Source organism: Hydra viridissima, unplaced genomic scaffold (assembly GCF_058129835.1).
Source record: "Hydra viridissima isolate aposymbiotic clone 2 unplaced genomic scaffold, HvirCarnegie_v1 scaffold_5, whole genome shotgun sequence".
Classification (NCBI taxonomy): domain Eukaryota; kingdom Metazoa; phylum Cnidaria; class Hydrozoa; order Anthoathecata; family Hydridae; genus Hydra; species Hydra viridissima.
Window position 1 is genome coordinate 13505324 of NW_028324304.1, and position 9151 is coordinate 13514474.

The 9151-nt window shown below is 28.4% G+C and overlaps 1 long non-coding RNA gene and 1 pseudogene across 2 annotated transcripts; one reads left to right on the top strand and one right to left on the bottom strand.

The window, feature by feature from the left end:
• On the top strand, positions 1 to 3558 carry LOC149888810 (uncharacterized; annotated as a pseudogene). The gene is made up of 3 exons (XR_016452648.1): positions 1 to 653; positions 802 to 886; positions 3383 to 3558. The product of XR_016452648.1 is annotated as an uncharacterized LOC149888810 (transcript).
• Positions 3559 to 4965: 1407 nt separating this feature from the next.
• Positions 4966 to 8061, bottom strand: LOC149888811 (uncharacterized). The gene is made up of 2 exons (XR_016453048.1): positions 7662 to 8061; positions 4966 to 6664 (listed from the first exon to the last, which is right to left on the bottom strand). It is a non-coding gene; the product is annotated as an uncharacterized LOC149888811 (long non-coding RNA).
• Positions 8062 to 9151: the final 1090 nt, after the last annotated feature.

Consider the following 9151-nt stretch of genomic DNA (forward strand, 5'->3'; position numbering starts at 1 on the left):
ATATAAAAAGTTGTTTTAACTATTTTTATTTTTTATACATAAATTTTTCTCTTTTTCTTTCTTTAGTAAAAAGTTGAAAATTTTACAAAGTTTTACATGCAATTTGAACAATAAATACTTTAAAGAATTCATTAATATTTACGTTTATGAAAAGTAACGCCACAAGGAAATGCATATAATATTATAAAGTTGACGTGAGGGTTTTCATTATTGTCTTACTTCCTTGTGGCATATATTCTTAGAATCATGAATGGTTTTTGAAGACCATTGAACGTTTTTCTGTAAATCCAAAGTGCAATTTAGTAATATTTTATTCCTATATAAAGGAGATTGCGGAGTATGGATTTTTTCTACTTTCGTTTACATTTTGTAGCAGAGTAACTTACTGTGTAATTTCTGTACTGTGTTACTGAGTAAGATGTTGTATGCAAATGTTGCATTCGATGAAGAAAACAATACCGATTACGTACCACTAATTTGGTTAGTGAATGCTATGAGTGAAAATGTGTTATCAAAAATTTCATCTGGAAAATCTACAGATTTTTATTGGCCTTGCTGGACAAATATGAAAAAAATAGACTTAGCTAAATCAATATGTCAAGAACCTGAGGTTGGATAGCTTAGGTTTTCAGGAAGAATTTTGTCAACTGCAGGTAGTTTATATAATATTCTCAAAGATAGTAAAGTAATAATTTTGATAATTTTTTATAAATTTATTTAAGCATTTAATCATAATTATTGAAATTTGAAAATGAAATTTTTATACATCAATAATTATCATAAGTACTTTTTAAAATATAGACACAGAATCTGAAGCAAAAGAAAAATGCAGATATGCAGAAGATACCTCAAATGTTGATGAAGTATATCAAAACCAAAAAAATAGGTATATAAAGTTACATAATTTTAATTTAACATACAAAAGGTGTTTATGTTAGTGTTACTCCGCTTATGTTTATGTAACTGGCTTAAAACTTGTACATTTATGAATCATTAAAATTTCAAAAAAAAAAAAAAATACTTTTGATATTTTGCCAATCCTTTAGAGATAATCAAGAAAAGCCTTTTGACAAAAGTGAATAAGATATTGTTTTAATATTTGTTTTAATAATTGTTATCTATTATAATGTTAGGTTCCAATTAAATATTTGTCATTTATAGATTGCATAAAGATTTTTTATGTATATTATAGCTTCCATTGTCAAGGTTTTTCTGTAGGAGAAAATTTTAATTTTTTATAATATTTTATAGTATATATATATATATATATATATATATATATATATATATATATATATATATATATATATATATATATATATATATATATATATATATGAAATATCAAAGGGAATAGATAGATATCTAGACTTAGAAAATGTCAGAATTAAGCAAGCTCTACGTAAGTATAGAGTGTTCAAGGGGAATTGAAAATCTGTCCGATTTAATAAAAGTCTGACTTATTAAGGGTTCAACTTAACAGGGTGTATATATATATATATATATATATATATATATATATATATATATATATATATATATATATATATATATATATATATATATATATATATATATATATATAATTTAGAGCCTTTAACATTACTTGCAGGTTCTTGTGCTAAAAGGGAATGTGGTGTGCATTGATATGAAACCAATTTACTTCATTAACCCCCTTGAATGTTTAAATTATTGTATCATATCCCCTAACTGCCTTCTTTTTTCTAGAGTTTGTAGATTGAGATAAGTTAGACAGGCTTTTATATATATAAATAAATAAATAATAAATACATGGGTTTACCCACAGCTACTGTGTTTTGTCAGAAGTTGGCAATACACTTGCTCAGCTGTACAACAAATTAAACAAAACTAGAAATTTTAATAATCAAGAGTTTTCTGGTGGAAGAGTTCTCCATTCACCGTTAAATATGATTTTAGTTTTTCATTAAAAATAGTTGTGCTTTTTTTTATACTGATGGTATTAAGAAGTATATTCCAAAGTTTAAGACCATACTGGGATAATGCTTGATTGCTGAAATGATTATTGTACTTTGTTTCTTTTAGTTTTAGTGTTCTTTCTGACATAGAGTATTGAATTAAATTGCATAAAGATGTTAGTGCTTCCTGTTTAATAGATTTCTGCATTATTAAAACGACCTTGAAATATATTATTTCTCTAATTTTTAGCCTATGCAAGTTGTTATATTCTTTGTTATTTACTTGAGTTTCTATTCTGGTGTTAAATTTTGCTGCACAATTCTGAGCAGTCTTGCTGCACAATTCTGAACAGACTGCAGTTTTTTTTAATAGTGTCTTATCAATTCCAAAGTAGAGGGAGTTACAATAATATAGTTGTGAAAATAATAATGAACATACTATGGTGCACAGATCTTTATGGGATAAGAATTGTTTTATTTTGGGTATTTTTCTCATTATATTGTAACATTTTTAACAATCTTATTTATTTGTGTTTTTAAAGATAATTGATTGTCGAGTATCACATCTAGAGTTTTTGCGGAATCAACAAATCAAATGCATTTCTTGTTAACAAAAGTGCCCTTAATAATAATATCTTTTTGAATAATAGGTGGTGCCATAATTAATATTTTTGTTTTTGATTGGTTTATGAATGATTCATACATCCATTTAGAAATGTATTCAAGACATTTTGGTATATCCACAACAAGATATTAAAGAGATTCGGACCCAGGACTGTACCTTGGGCTGCTCCATATTTTACATTTTGGTTAGATGAACATGAATTACCAATTTTAACTTTTTGGGTATGGTTAACTAAAAAAGTTCAAATATATCATTGGTTAGTTTAAGTAAAAGTGTTTCAGTCGAATGATGTTGTTTGTAGATAAGTGTTTTTACTAATTTATATATATATATATGGGCCATGGTTTGACATTTTAGTGGGGGACCGAAGTACCTAAAATACTTTTTAAGTTCTTAGTGAGAAAAAATATTATTTGAAAAAATCAAGGGGGTCTTTGTCCCCACCCGCCCCCACCCCCACCCCCCGTCGTTGTGGTTATTGCATATATATAGTGTATATATATATATATATATATATATATATATATATATATATATATATATATATATATATATATATATATATATATATATATATATATATATATATATATATATATATATATATATATATATGTTTATTTATTTAAAAATATATACAATATCAATATAAAATTATAATTTATTTATCAGTAACTAAAGGAATGTTATACATTTACTATCACAACAATTTTTTATCTGAAGAGTGTTGAGTAGAGAGTTTTATAATATATTAAATGAATAAAACCAGGTGTGTTACCTATAAAATTTCAGACTAACAGTTAAATTTTATTTTTTACAGCTTATATTGAAACAAGAAAAAGCTTCAAAACGAGAATAAAACGATGGAAAAGCTTCCAATTCGCGAAACAACCGTGAAATCAGATGATACGCGATTAAAGAATGGTTAAAAATTCTCTCAATTTTGACATTGTAATTTTAATTGTTATTTTGTTTGAAACAAACAGTCAAATCATATACAGTTTTATTTTATCTGTAAATTATAAACGTAGATTTTCAAGATTTGCAATTGGCAAACTTTGTGGGAACTGTACGGGTAACCCAGCGGGCATACCCATATGGGCCCCATATGGAAACCGCGGCCAAGATCCGGCGGGTTCCCGATGGGTTTCCCATATGGGTCCCAGTTGCAAACCCAAATGGGCCCCTTATGGTTTTAAAGTACGGGATTTGACTGGGACCCATACGGGATACGCAGCGGGCATACCCATATGGGCCCCATATGGAAACCGCGGCCAAGATCCGACGGGATACCGTTGGTCTTCCCATACGGGACCCAGTTGCAGACCCGTATGGGCCCCGTACGGTACCCGTCTGTCAATGTTGGCTGGGGAAGCAAGAAAATTAAATTCTTCTTCAGGTTCAATAAAATTTTAAACACTTTTTTTTTCTAGCTTTATTCAACAATTGATAACATGCTTGATCTTTGTCTAGATTAGAAGAAATAAGAATCGCCTCTTTTTGATACTCCATTTACACTGAACCCCATCAAATTTTTATCTCCAAGTAGTTCTATTATTTGTTTATTTAGATGTGGCCAACATTTGACATCATCATCTCTAAATTTAGATGTGGCCAACATTTGATATCATCATCTCTAAATTATTAGTAGTAGATGGCTTTATTCTCAACCTGCTTACTTTTTCTACTACCTGTTTACTTACACCAATAACAAGCAATGGCAAAAGTGTTTTAAAATCAGATAGTGTTTTGATCGGATTTGGAGTTCTTCCATATGATAACACTTTAAACAGAATGAAACAGAGTCACCATAGACAAAACCCATTCTTTTTTGCATAAATGCAATGCCACAGTCAGCAGCAGGATATATGGTTGAAGTTAATTTGACGAAAATGTTAATCAGATTCACATTACCAAAGACGGCAGAATTATGATACTGAAAAACTGACCAGGATTATGATACTGAAAAACTGACCAGGATGATTTATTAATTAAATTTCCAAACCTCCTCGTTAATACTTAATGTTACTAAAAATATACATCAAGCTCTTGTTAGTAAGCGTTACATTATTAGAATTAGCGTAATATTTACCAGTAGATTTTATCTGCTTTTGAATATTAGACAACTCTCTCTTGGATGGTTATACATAACTTTCAACTCAATATTTACACCAATATCTTAAAGCAATTTAATTTTGCACCTTTTTCTGATCATTGTGAGCAATATCAATTTAACTCAAAACTTTCATTTTTAAGAAGAACTTTAGTAAAGTTTAAAATGATTATTTATATTATACAAAGAAAGAATAATTTGGCGAGCGCTTACAAAATCAAAATCTCTGGAAATTATTATATTCATTTACGCTACGCTATTCAATCATACACTTGAAGTGAATGATTTCCTTTATTTTTTTCACATCTGGTCTTTGACATCTATGGTACAAAACTATCTTTTTTTTTTGTCGGAATATTATTAATGCGCTACCGTTTACGAAGTTCGAAAACAGAATTACGACGACATCAAATACAACTAAGATGATATATAATATGATCTCTGAAAAAAAAACAAAATACCGTTGGAGTCAGTATGCTAAAAATCCGTAGAATCAACGTTAAAATTATCTGATGCTTTTATATGCATCGAGATAATGGAAAAACTAGACATTTGTTTCATTTCATTGCCGATATTTTATATGCTTTGCATAACTATATAAGAAAAAGCTTTAGATATATACCGAAAACCATTACTTAATGAATAATAAAACTATAATCAAGTCAATATTGGAGATGCTAAGTTTTATAGAATTGTATTGAAAGTTAAGTAGGAAACTGCAAAAGAAACGCTATAAATAAGATTTCATTTGATTCATGTGTTCTACTGATTTTCAATTTGTGACATTTGTGATATTCAAATGTAAAGAAAAATAAAATTTGCTCTTTGAATGAAAAACAGTTGTTCTGGGGAGAGATTTTCTTACTATTTATTACTTGGACTCATGTAGTAGCTTTTAAAAATGAAAGTGAAGTTGTATGCGGTATGTATATTTTATTTCTAAGCACATTACTTGTTTAAATAAGTTTATATTGTTTTACATGGGAACTTTTTGTGCACATGAGAAAATTCTATTTAATTACTAATAACATTTTTTGAATCAAAAAATTGGTTGTAATTGACTATCTAATCTGTTGTTTTTCTAAATAATATATTGGGTTTTCTCTTTCACTGAAAGTGCTTCTGCTTTTAAAACTCTGCTGTTTAGTTTTAAGAAATATTAGGCTTTGGGGGCAAATCATGACGTACACTAGAGAATCGATCCACATGGCCACAATATAGCTGCAGTTTAAGTAAGAATACATGGCGATGCTCCATTTTTCCATGTCTTTATAAGTACAGATAATTATAATATCAGGGATCGTCATGAATACAAAATATGCCAATAAAATAACTGATGTGAGTAACAATCCTCTAAAAACTGATCTGCGATTTTTGTAAGAGCATCCAATTGCTTTTCTATTTCGGGATACTGCTAACGCAGTACCATATACAAAGATTGAGCACATAACTATAACAGCGTCAAAAGCAATCAACAAAAAAAACATCTCATTTTCCTTATTATAATACCGAAGCAGAACCCCGCTCAGTATGCTAAAACCCCATAAAACGAGAGTGAAGGTTGTTGTTTTAGTTTTCGACCAATAGATTTTGTACTTTAAATTTAACTTTATGTGCAAATATCGGTCGAACACCAGCCATAATGTTGCTCCATAATACCCAATCATGAAAGTATCAGCAAACGCTTCTGCAATCTCGACAGAGTATTTAGGACTTGTAATGTAAGACGATGAATTTACAGTGAGATTTTCAGCAAACGCTTCTAAAATCTCAACAGAGTATTCAGTATTTGTAATGTAAAGTAATGAATTTACAGTGAGAGTTAAACAGGAGCAAAAGTCAAGTATGCAGAGGTTCGTGATAATGTACCATTGAGTTTTATCCATGTTTGTTTTTCTCACTTTTAGCAGAATATACAAGCCAGCGCCACAAATAAAAATTCCAATTGAAGAAAAGACTATGTCAACAACTCCTGTTTTCCAGACCATTCTATTAAGAGAGAGAGAGCGGTATTTAAAATTTTCTTTAAGCAAGCTTTTTATAATTAATTGTATTTATATAATAAAGAAAGGTAGGAAAAACAAGTTTATAAATTGGAAAAAGATATTTTAATGAGAGAAAGTCCCTCAAATTTCAGTGATAACCGTTTCTCTCGTTTTCCATAGTTTTTTTTTTCTGAACATAAAATTTTTAAAATGTTTTTTTTTTTAATTTAATAATATCAAATAATTTCAATGCTTTAAAGATATGAAAAAAAAAAATACTTTCAACAAAACGGTTCGAGAGAAGGTTTTCTTGTAACCGAACATGAGTTGAAGAAGTTTAGAAAAAGTAAAAGAATTTTTTTTTCTCCTTTAGTTTCACAAAAGTTTGCTATAAAAAATGAAGCAAGCTTTTGAATGTTTTTTAAAACCAGTAGTCGCTTTATTTTGAGGGAGATCAATCCGAAATCATAATCGCTCTAAAAGAAATCATAACTGCTCTAAAAGAAATCATAACTGCTCTAAAAGAAATCATAATCGCTCTAAAAGAAATCATAATCGCTCTAAAAGAAATCATAACTGCTCTAAAAGAAATCATAATCGCTCTAAAAGAAATCATAACTGCTCTAAAAGAAATCATAATCGCTCTAAAAGAAATCATAACTGCTCTAAAAGAAATCATAATCGCTCTAAAAGAAATCATAACTGCTCTAAAAGAAATCATAATCGCTCTAAAAGAAATCATAACTGCTCTAAAAGAAATCATAATCGCTCTAAAAGAAATCATAACTGCTCTAACTAAATTACTCTTTTAAAACAAGAGTGCCTATTTTAAAAAAGTTTTCATAAACTGATGTAAATTTTTTCATTGTTAATTAATGAATTTGCATAAAAATCAAAGTTTGATAGATAATTATGCATTCTTTTCTCAATCGATCTCACAATCTCCAAAATTCCTAAAGTTATATTATCAATGTAAAGTTTCTCTTAATAGATTTTCTTACCTCCTCAATATGCATAAGACAGCTTAGTAAAAGGTGAAATGCTACCACCTCTGTTCGTTAACTTGGTTGTAAAGTAATTCGTTGGAACTGATGACTGACTATAGCATGAGGCTGTCAAAAAATCTTTACAAAAAAAGAAATAATTGTTCAATTGGTTGGTTTGTCTTTCGTTTAAATGCAGGAATTAACTGTCTAAAGACTGTGAAATCAAACGTCACAAAATGGCTTTGTTGATATTGCTTGGGAACTATTATACTTTTAATAGTTTTTCGTATATTAATTCTTTTATAATTCTCGTTTTACTAAAAGCTTACCTTTTTAAAACATTTTGATTTCAGTTGGTAATCTGGTTTCGGTTGTGTTATTAAAATTAGTTTATCGAAAGCTATAAGTTTTAGTCACCATTTTGTCATATAGCTTTTTTTTGTAAAGGAGAAACGTAGTGTTTTAGTTCTTTAAAAATCTTTAAAGTTATGAACTGGGGCCAATGCTATAAACATTTCGAAGTTTTTTTCGAGAAAAAAAATCTTTAGTAGAAACGTAATTTTTTAAGTAAATTATTTTTTCGTAAAAAAATGCGTAAACTCGAAGAAGTTTTCGCTATTTGTATTTTTTTCGGCCATTGCTTAAAGCATAAAACGTATTCGTCACTAAAATTCACGGACTTTTTTTAATGCGTAATACGTAATTGATAGCAATTTTTATTTTAGTTTTTATTTAGTAGGCCTACTTAATAAACTTTATTAGTTACTAAGTAGGCTGAACCTCGTTACTTTCTCTGATCTTTTTTCTAGTAAAATTTTAAGTTCTTTAGACAGCCATTTATTTTGTTATGTATTTATGTATTATATGGCATATTTGTCGACTATTTATACTTTTCTTTAGCCAAACATTATAAAAAAATTATTTAACCAAAATTACTATCGAAAACCTATAAAAATAAGCATGGAATGTTAAATTCATGCATGCATTGTTTACGAAACTCAACAAGGAACTGAATAATCGATTAAATGCAGATTTTAAGTAACTAGTTTATTGAAAAATCCTTTTCAGTTTTATCTATAAAAATATCTACATAAAAACACAAACAAAGAATGTTCAATGATTTTGAAGCGCTAACTTTGTTCCAACAATGGCCGCTAAAAATCACGAAGAAAATTTCTGAAATAAAGATCAAAAATCATTTTTTATCTGAAAAAGCGATTCTCTTGTTCGTTTATAGCATTAGACTTAATTGCGAAGTTTTTATCTTAAAAACGGAATTTTTTGAATGTTTATAGCAATGGACTTTTTTTTTCTTCGCTTTTTACAGTAAAAACTTCGTGCTTTAAGGAAAAACTTCGTTTTTTATGTTTATAGCATTGGCCCCTGATCAGTTTTTCGTGAAAGGATTTCTGCAAAGAATAATCCGTTGCCGTCAGTTTTTTTTACTAGAATTTCTATTTGAGAAATTATGTTGATTTATATCAAATTGTACATTTCAGCCATAC